General features: G+C 40.8%; 1 long non-coding RNA gene and 1 other non-coding gene across 2 annotated transcripts; one reads left to right on the top strand and one right to left on the bottom strand.

The window, feature by feature from the left end:
• Positions 1-459: 459 nt before the first annotated feature.
• On the bottom strand, positions 460-531 carry trnat-cgu (transfer RNA threonine (anticodon CGU)). The gene has a single exon. It is a non-coding gene; the product is annotated as a tRNA-Thr (tRNA).
• Positions 532-625: 94 nt separating this feature from the next.
• Positions 626-8,564, top strand: LOC118455014 (uncharacterized). The gene is made up of 2 exons (XR_004843990.2): positions 626-1,092; positions 6,413-8,564. It is a non-coding gene; the product is annotated as an uncharacterized LOC118455014 (long non-coding RNA).
• Positions 8,565-10,629: the final 2,065 nt, after the last annotated feature.

The following is a 10,629-nucleotide window of genomic DNA, read 5'->3' on the forward strand; positions in this document are numbered from 1 at the left end:
TATAATTGCTTACATGCATATTTCCAGAAATTTTTTAAAGTAGGATAGGCAAAAAAGAAGAACGGGAAGTTGTCTTTTAAGTAAAAGTCTTACTCAAAGGTGCATAGACTCTGTTGGGTTGCAATCAAGTTAGACATTAAAAAAAATATCTTATTGCTTTGCATTGAATTGCTTTTTCATACAGTTTGAGTCATTATCAGTTTTTGTCTGAGTACACTTAAACAAACCCTCTGTAATATACTGTTCGTATTGCTCCCTCTTGTGGTCTTCTGAAGTTTTATAACACATGAAAAGTTTTGTCTACTTTCGAGCTATGTTTATAGTTTATTTCTTTATAATTTCAATTTCGTGTTGGGGTTTTTTTGGTCTGATTTTCTTTTGTAATACTGTTCGACAACTTCAAGGATAGCATTTTGTTTCCCCACCCCAAAAAACACAGTTGGTACTTTCCAGTTTAATAGGCACGGACGGGGTTCGAACCCGCGATCTTCGGTTTACGAGACCGACGCCTTACCACTTGGCCACCGCGCCTGGTAATATAAAACCCGCTGTATCTGTCAATTTCAAGGTACAGCGTCAACGTGTGACGTAAGTGCTGAGATTTCATATGACCGTTTCACTGACGGAGAAGAATCACGATTCCGAACTCCATCCAAAATCTGCTCAGTTTTGCTTTTCTCATCATCAACACGCAAATGCACGTCATATTATAAAAGCCAAGGACGGAAATTCTTTAAAACTGAGATAAAATATCCTGACGACATCATGTATGAAGCCGAGTGTCTCAGTCGAAGGTATTGCTGATAAAGACTGTCTCAGGTTATGGTTTATAGGCTACATTTTTGGGTCTATGCGAAGTAAGAAAATTCATTATGTTTCTGAATGGAGTTTGGAGTTTCTTCACGACCTCACACACGCGATGAAAGGGTTTCTTCCCGGAAAACGCACCCGGAAGCAGATGAAGTGGCTCACGACAGATGGAATTTCACACTTTCCTTTTTAACCGCTAACTGTAGAGTCAGCATGATGATGTGAAAGACTCCTGTACATGTATGGCACGGAGGAAGGGCTGTCTGATCCTCGAGTAATGCTGTGAGTAATGGCGCCTCTTTAAAAGAATCAAAGCTAGCTTTAGCTTGCTGGTAAAGCGATAGCTTGGTAGCTAGCAGGGGAGAAGTTTGTGTGCAAGGTGCATTATTTTCAGTCTGCTGCATGCGCGCTCCTTGTGAGATTTTACTGACAGGGCCATTATCACGTCTTTGTAGTATTATTTATGTTTTGCGTAATACAACAACGAATTATGTGTTCAATGGGGCATGGAACAACCTGGAAAACCTGGAAAAGCCATTGGATTACATGATTAATGTTTCGAAAAGAATATTAAAACCAGGAAATTTACTTTGTATTATAGTTAGTTATCTAAATAAAATGGATGAGGGAGATTTATATTTGTTAGATGAATAATAAAAGCCTTTACTGCAGAGGTATTATAAGCAGTAACGATATAGGACATGGTTTTGTTTTCACCTGGATAGTCTGTCTCTGTGTCTTATGGCAAATTATGGGGCTGCAGGAAGTTTTCAGACCTTTGGCATGAATTGCTAAATGTCGGTTTGACTGTTGACAGATCTGGTCAACACAACTGTGCAATAGACAGTAGCCTTTATTTTGCAGGTGTGTTGTTTTACACACCTGCAAAATCAATTCAATTCAATTTTATTTATATAGCGCCAAATCACAACAACAGTCGCCTCAAGGCGCTTCATAGATACAGAGAAAAACCCAACAATCATATGACCCCCTATGAGCAAGCACTTTGGCGACAGTGGGAAGGAAAAACTCCCTTTTAACAGGAAGAAACCTCCGGCAGAACCAGGCTCAGGGAGGGGCGGGGCCATCTGCTGCGACCGGTTGGGGTGAGAGAAGGAAGACAGGATAAAGACATGCTGTGGAAGAGAGACAGAGATTAATAACAGATATGATTCAATACAGAGAGGTCTGTTAATACATAGTGAGCGAGAAAGGTGACTGGAAAGGAAAAACTCAATGCATCATGGGAATCCCCCGGCAGCCTACGTCTATTGCAGCATAACTAAGGGAGGATTCAGGGTCACCTGGTCCAGCCCTAACTATATGCTTTAGCAAAAAGGAAAGTTTTAAGCCTAATCTTAAAAGTAGAGATAGTGTCTGTCTCCTGAATCCAAACTGGAAGCTGGTTCCACAGAAGAGGGGCCTGAAAACTGAAGGCTCTCCCTCCCATTCTACTTTTAAATACTCTAGGAACAACAAGTAGGCCTGCAGAGCGAGAGCGAAGTGCTCTAATAGGGTAATATGGTACTACAAGGTCATTAAGATAAGATGGGGCCTGATTATTTAAGACCTTGTATGTGAGGAGCAGGATTTTGAATTCAATTCTGGATTTAACAGGAAGCCAATGAAGGGAAGCCAAAACAGGAGAAATATGCTCTCTCTTTCTAGTCCCTGTCAGTACTCTTGCTGCAGCATTTTGGATTAACTGAAGGCTTTTCAGTGAGTTTTTTGGACATCCTGATAATAATGAATTGCAGTAGTCCAGCCTGGAAGTAATAAATGCATGAACTAGTTTTTCAGCGTCACTCTGAGACAGGATATTTCTAATTTTAGAGATGTTGCGCAAATGGAAGAACGCAGTCTTACATATTTGTTTAATATGTGCGTTGAAGGACATGTCCTGGTCAAAAATGACTCTAAGGTTCCTCACAGTGTTACTGGAGGCCAAGGTAATGCCATCCAGAGTAAGAATCTGGTTAGATACCATATTTCTAAGCTTTTCAGCGCCGAGTACAATGACCTCAGTTTTATCTGAATTAAGAAGCAGAAAGTTAGTGGCCATCCAAGTCTTTATGTCTTTAAGACATTCCTGCAGTTTAACTAATTGGTGTGTGTTATCTGGCTTCATGGACAGATAGAGCTGGGTGTCATCTGCATAGCAGTGAAAATGTATGCTATGTCTTCTAATGATGCTGCCTAGGGGAAGCGTGTATAATGTAAACAGAATTGGTCCTAGCACTGAACCCTGTGGAACTCCATAATTAACCTCAGTGTGTGAAGAGGACTCTCCATTTACATGCACAAATTGGAGTCTATTAGATAGATATGATACAAACCACTGCAGTGCAGTACCTGTAATACCTACAGCATGTTCTAATCGCTCTAATAGAATATTATGGTCAACAGTATCGAATGCTGCACTAAGGTCAAGAAGGACAAGCACAGAGATGAGTCCACTGTCAGAGGCCATAAGAAGATCATTTGTAACCTTCACTAAAGCTGTTTCTGTGCTGTGATGAACTCTGAAACCTGACTGAAACTCTTCAAATAAACCATTCCTCTGCAGATGATCTGTTAGCTGTTTGACAACTACTCTTTCAAGGATTTTTGATATGAAAGGAAGGTTGGAGATTGGCCTATAATTAGCTAAGACTGCTGGGTCTAGAGATGGCTTTTTGAGTAAAGGTTTAACTGCAGCCACCCTGAAGGCCTGTGGTACATAGCCGATTATTAGAGATAGGTTGATCATATATAAGATCGAAGAATTAATCAATGGCAGGACTTCTTTGAGCAGTTTTGTAGGAATGGGGTCTAAAAGACACGTTGATGGTTTGGAGGAAGTAATTATTGAAGTTAACTCAGAAAGATCGATTGGAGAAAAAGAGTCTAACTTAACATCAATGGTACTAAGAGTAGCTGTAGATAATATTACATCTGTGGGATGATTATTGGTAATTTTTTCTCTAATGATAAAAATTTTATTTGTGAAGAAGTTCATGAAGTCATCACTAGTTAACGTTAAAGGGATGGTTGGCTCAAAAGAGCTCTGACTTTTTGTCAGCCTGGCTACAGTGCTGAAGAGAAACCTGGGGTTGTTCTTATTTTCTTCAATCAGTGATGAGTAGTAACCTGTTCTGGCTTTGCGGAGGGCTTTCTTATAAAGCAACAAACTATTTCTCCAGGCTAAATGATGATCCTCTAAATTTGTGACACGCCATTTCCTCTCCAGATTACGAGTCATCTGCTTTAGGCTACGTGTTTGAGAATTATACCACGGGGTCAGGTACTTCTGATTAGAGACCTTAGTTTTCACAGGAGCTACAGTATCCAGAGTCGTACGTAGTGAGGAGGTGAAATTATTAACAAGATAATCGACCTCTGTTGGGGTAGCGTTCAGATAGCTGCTCTGCTCTGTGTTGGTACAGGGCATTGACGATGATAACAGTGGCTGGATTATATTCTTAAACTTAGTTACAGCGCTTTCAGAAAGACATCTACTTTGATAAAGTCCACTCTCCACTGCTGCGTAATCAATTATTGTAAATGTAAATGTTATCAGGAAATGATCAGACAGGAGAGGGTTTTCAGGAAACACTGTTAAATGTTCAGTTTCTATGCCATATGTTAAAACAAGATCTAGAGTGTGATTAAAGTGGTGGGTGGGTTCTTTTACATTTTGAGAGAAACCAATTGAGTCTAACAACAGATTAAATGCCATGTTGAGGCTGTCATTTTTAGCATCTACATGGATGTTAAAATCACCCACAATAATTATTTTATCTGAGCTCAGAACTAAATTAGATATAAAGTCTGAGAAATCAGACAGAAACTCTGTGTAAGGCCCAGGTGGACGATAGATGATAACAAGTAAGACTGGTTTCTGAGTTTCACAGCTGGGGTGGACAATGTTAAGCATCAGGCTTTCAAATGAATTAAAAGTCAAAGGCGGGTGTGGTACTTACATAATCATGCAACAATAGTGGCTCACAGGTCAGAATATTAACATGTTAATGGTTGTCGTGGTTGGTGTGCAGGAGCGGATCCACAGGGGTGGCACGCTAACCCAAAATAATCTCTTGCCTCTAGTTTTGCATGTGAAAATGTTGCTTATTAAAATAAGATAGTTTGAACATAGCCACAGTTAACATTGAATATAATTTCTAAAACTGAATATATTACATAGTGTTATTCCCCCTCTGTGCCCATAGCTCAGGCCAGCTTTATTTTTTGTTGTCAGTAGCAACCGATGCCTATGATTGTGCCAGAGCACAATCAACAATCAACATCACTATGGTGTTATTTTTGTGCTACTATTCTGAGCGCACGTAGTAAAAGTTTGAGCGCACGTAAAAAAATATTGCAAGTACAAGTGTTGCATTTTGAGAAGAATTTTATTTTGCGTGAAGAAAAGCTCAATTTGAGTGAACAAAATTCATTGCTGCGTGCAAAAAATGTATTTCAGTGTTTGCTATTATCCACACACACACACACACACACACACACACACACACACAATAGCAGCCCTTCTCGCTCAGATCTCTGCGGACCTGCTGGGAGTGTGTTGCTGGCGCTCTCAACATCTCTGCCCGTGTGCGTTCAGCTCTTTCTGTACACTGTTCTATTTGTGCCACAAAACCAACCAATCACAGACTTGAATGCAAATAATTCTGTTTAGCTGTTTTGGTGTCCAATCAGCTCGGTAGCTACTGTAGCTAAACTGCGAGCAGGTCCGCAGCGATCTGAGCACAAGGGGCTGCTATTGTGTGTGTATATGGATAATAGCAAACACTGAAGTACATTTTTTTTGCACGCAGCAAAGAATTTGTTCTCCTCAAAATGCAACACTTGTTGCAATAAAACGATTGAAATGTAGTTTTTCAAATCACAATAAAGGAAAATTTGGACACAGTGTAGCTACAGGAGAAAGCTTTGTCATAAAACGGTGCCATCAGAAGATATCAGACGCAGGTTCGGTCATCAGAATTTCAAAGTTTTGTGATTTATTTAAACGTTAATCAACGTTTTTACAATAGAGACCTTTGAGACGATTTTTATTTGAATGCCGTTCTTTGACCTTTTTTTTATGAATTACATAAAAAACATGGGACCAGTCACTACTGGGAATCATGGCCCGTTATTCCCAGTCGAGCTGCATGTTTTGAAATCATTTCGTAGAGGTTCTCAAAGCTGCAGAATGAGTTATGCATCAAAATTCAGCATAGAAGAAGTCGTGTGCTGCAGTGCTTTGCATTGACCCACTTACATTTAAATCATCAAGTTAAAACTATCTGAAACATGAACCTGTATTATAACAATAATAATAATTATTATCATTTATTGAATGCAGAAATGTTTTATAATGTTAAATCTTATTATAATGTTATTATTTTATTTCTCCATGAGTCCATATTGATAACATAGTGTGCATCGTGTTTCAGCAGTGCTGCATCTTTCTTTTATACCGTCAATGATATGAAACCAGGGCTTCCTGCACTAATACGTGTGATATTCTGATCAGAACAAACTGATATGGTGTTTTTGGTTTTCTTTTAAGGATTTCATCTTGTATCTGAATTATTTACGTGTTGTTCCCATGTTCCAGTCTTTAACAGAGTCTGATCTACAGCTGAGCCTCCATCCTCCTGCTTAGCCATGCCGTTGGTGGTGGATGCTGTGTGGGCGCTGTGGAGCATCACAGCCGGCGTCTACGACTACTTCCACACCAGTGCCATGGAGGAGAGGATCCACACCCTGGAGAACGTCCTCTCCATCCACCAGTTTGTGATTGCAGGCCTGTCAGCAGGCCTCATTCTGCTCATGACCTACATACTGTTGAGAAAACACTAAAACCGTCCTCACCTGAAGGACGAGCGCCCACTAGAGGTCGTTTGCCTGAAGGATGGCATGTTTGGTGACAGTCAGGATGTCCCAGATGAAGTCGGGAGGACTGATGGGCTCCTAAGTCTGACCAACAATGCTCCACCGGGACATGCTTTCTGAAACCTGGTGCACTTTGGGTAGTGGCTGCTTGGTTGGTTTGTCTGTTTGCTGCTTTGTTTAAATGTTAAATTATCCTGCTAAAAGAAACATAACAGCTTCTCAAGGCGAATTTGCACTCTGTTTACCTAAACATGAAGGACTTCATTGTTTAGGAAAACCACCTGAGATGGCGTCAAGAACTCAAACACCTCCTCAGAGTGTAACGAAGGAGTTAAAATGAAGTTATTGTCGGTTTTAAAAGGGAAGAAGCCCAGAATGACTGTGATCACTGCTACATTTTTAACACTGTTGTTGAAAAAGTTCTTCTTTTGTGCTTCCAAATGAATCATGTTATTTGTTAAGACAAATAATCTGAGATGCATCCAAATTGCCCGTTAATCTTTACATCCTCTAGCTCCATCTTCATGACTTATAAATGGTGCCAATGTCTGAATGAGACACGTGATATTGTGGACTAATTAGGGGCCCCTTCTCACTGATCCGAGCCAGAATTACAAGTTTGAGACCTCAGGTGCACCACTCAGTTTAGGGGATGGTGTCAGTGGTTTGTTCAGTTTCTCGTGTCAGAAGACTTTTTTGTAGATGATTTGAACCCTCGGACCGTTACAGGGAGTTTATGGTCGAAATCAGCTGCAGAAAGCACGCAGGAAGAGAAGGAAACCAAGTGTTTCGCTAAAAATGAACAGTGAGGGGATTACCCATTGCTAATAATGTTGTGACAGTAAAGTGGACTTATTCTGCTTATGCAAAGTTACTCTAATTGAATAGCTTTGCATGATTCACAGCTCAACATACGCTCTGATCCAACCCTGAAGTTCTGAGATGTTTTAGCCCCTCCCCCTTTAATCCAATACAACTTTATTTAACCCAACTTTCTTTTTGGCCTCAGTCACACAAACCAGCCACCAACCACCTGGCAACCTCCAGACGCTGGGGAAACATGTCTATTTCCTGAATTCATTGGGTTGCCTTAGGTTGATGGCTGTTGTCAGTTGAAGTCAGTTGCAAAGAAACCCTGTCGAGATGCTTTGGTCACTAGCTGCAGACTAAAAGCACAACTTTTAGTTTGGAGGCATCGGTCTCTGTTACTGGTTTCTGTTTCATTGTTTCACTAACCAAAGTAAATGTGGACGGAGGAACAGTGACATCAGCCTGGGTTTTGACTTTCATTGACTTTATGCAGTGTTTAATTTTTAAATGGATTCAGTGGGACAGAAATGCCAAAAATGTGATGTCTGGGTCTGCTAAGCTTGATGGGAATGTGGTCATACTAGAATCTACCCCATCTCTGAGACTGGTTCCAACAGGCACAGTCCCGTCATGGTATTTGCTGTAAAAGATTATAATCAGAGATTTTAAAACATGCTCTGTGGCAACAGTGGTTTGTAATTACCCTGATTCCACCGACACACCTGGACTTGGAGGATAAACTGGGAAAATGCTGGGAAATGAATTTGTCCTGTACGTGGTTTATTTATTTTTAAACACCAAAGGGAAATGATCATGTAGGATGGAGGTTAAAGTGTGTATTTAATGTGGAAAAGGGAGATTGTGCGTTTAATCTGTTTGTTTACGTTTTTACTAATGTGTGTGTGTGTGTGTGTTAGGATTTAACTGATTCTTGGTGGCTCACTCACTGCTGTTCCTGCTCACTCTGGGCTTCATTGTCAGTGTACTGTAAACACTGCTGTGTGCTCTACCCAGCCAAACCTCTGCCGCGACTGCTATTAAAAGGGAATATGTTTGAATACTGATCAGAATTTAAGTCCAGACTTTGTTGTCTTTTATTCATAATTTGTGTTTGCTGATTTACGTTTTTTTGTTCTCGTTTTCTGTTCCTCTTTTCTTTTGTCCTCTCACCTCCCTGCTCCTTCAGCCTGGCTCTGTAAGAGTTCTTTTCCTGTTGAAAGGGAGCTCTTCCTCCCCGCCATTGCCAATTATTTTGACATAGGGGATCATCTCATGGTTGGGAATCTTTTTCTACTATTGTAAAGGATTTTTCCTGTGAAGACTGCTTTGGTAGTATGGGGTATTAGCCCTGCTGTCACGTGTTCTTCCGTGCTTGTACGACCACAGTGCAAGCACAGTTCACATTTCCAGCAATAAGTCAAATTAGGCCAGTGTGACTGGAACTTTTATGGACAAACATTTGTAGGCAAAGTCAAGGAGATGAAGTTGTAGACGTTGGAGATCACATCTTTGCTTTTTTGTGAATGGCGTGGTCAACAAACGCTCACTATACTGCCAAAGGTATTCACTCAACCATCCAGATAATTGTTCCAATCACTTCCATGACCACAGATGTATACAATGAAGCACCTACACACACAGACTGTTTCTACAAACATTTGTGAAATAATGGGTCACTCTCAGGAGCTCGTGAACCGTGATAGGATGCCACCTGGGCAGGAAGTCCAATCGTGAAATTGTAAGTAGGTCACCTACTTTCTGCAGTCAGTTGCTACAGACCTCCAAACTTGATGTGGCCTTCAGATTATCTCCATAAACAGTGTGTAGAGTGCTTCATGTTTCCATTTCTGATCTGCATCCAAGCCTTACATCAACAAGCGCAACGCAAAGTGTCACATGCAGTGGTGCAAAGCACCCCGCCACTAGACTCTCGAGCAGTAGAGTGATGGAAGTGATGAATCACTTCTCCATCTAGCAATCTGATGGACGAGTCTGAGTTTGGTGGTTGCCAGGACAACAGTACATGTCTGACTGCATTGTACAAAGTGTTTTTGGTGGAGGGGGGATTATGGTGTGGGGTTGTTTTCAGGAACTCTTAATGCTTCAACATACCAAGACATTTTGGACAATTTTATGCTCCCAACTTTGTGGGAACAGTTTGGACATGGCCCCTTTCTGTCCCAACATTACTGCGCACCAGTGTAGAAAGCAAGATCCATAAAGACTTGAATGAGTGTTTGGTGTGGAAGAACGTGACTGGCCTGCACAGACTCCTGACCTCAACCCGATGGAAGACCTTTGAGATGAATTGGAGCAGAGACTGTGAGCCAGGCCTTCTTGTCCAACATCAGTGTCTGACTTCACAAATGTGCTTCTGGAAAAATGGTCACAAATTCCCAGAAACACTCCTAAACACTGTGGGAAGCCAGAAGGGTGGAAGCTGTTATAGCTGCACACTGCGACTGGTCTGTTGTGGTGAAGAAAGGGCAAATTTGTTGTTTCACGGTTATATCTATGGCCTCGAGCTGTGGCTAGTGACCTACAGAATAAGATCAACAACTTAGTGTCTTCCCCAAAGAGGAGAAGGCTCAGAGGGAGGTCTGGGTATCATCTCTGCTTGGACTGATGTCCCTCCAACCTGGATGAGGGGTAGAAGATGGGAGGATCTGTACTTAGATTATAAAGCTCCTAAGACAACTGCTGATCTGAGTTTTTGTCATAGAAGTAAAAATAAAGTTAATTAAATTGATGATCCAGAGTTTTTGGTTTTTTTTCCTAATTTTAATTTTCTTCTGGGAAGCACAGAAGCAGTAATCTAATACATCTCTAAGAGGATCCAAAGTCTTATAATTACCTTATCATTACACAGAAAACCCATTTGGAAAAATACAGCAGCATTTAATTTATAATATTGTGCAAGTAAAAATTAAAAAAAGTACAAGAGCTGCACTGAATTCCATGTCATATCTTCTAAGTACTGAGTGTTCACAAGCTATTTTAGGCCTCATTACATTTTTGGGTCAGTGGTTCAGTCGTCTGCAGGCAATACAGCACTGCTTGCAACTGAAATGTTTGCCATAAAAAATCTCTCCAGACTGTACTCATAGCCCTGATTTCAGTGTAATTTCT

This window comes from Neolamprologus brichardi, chromosome 4 (assembly GCF_056152115.1).
Source record: "Neolamprologus brichardi isolate AB-2024 chromosome 4, ASM5615211v1, whole genome shotgun sequence".
NCBI classification, from domain to species: Eukaryota; Metazoa; Chordata; class Actinopteri; order Cichliformes; family Cichlidae; genus Neolamprologus; species Neolamprologus brichardi.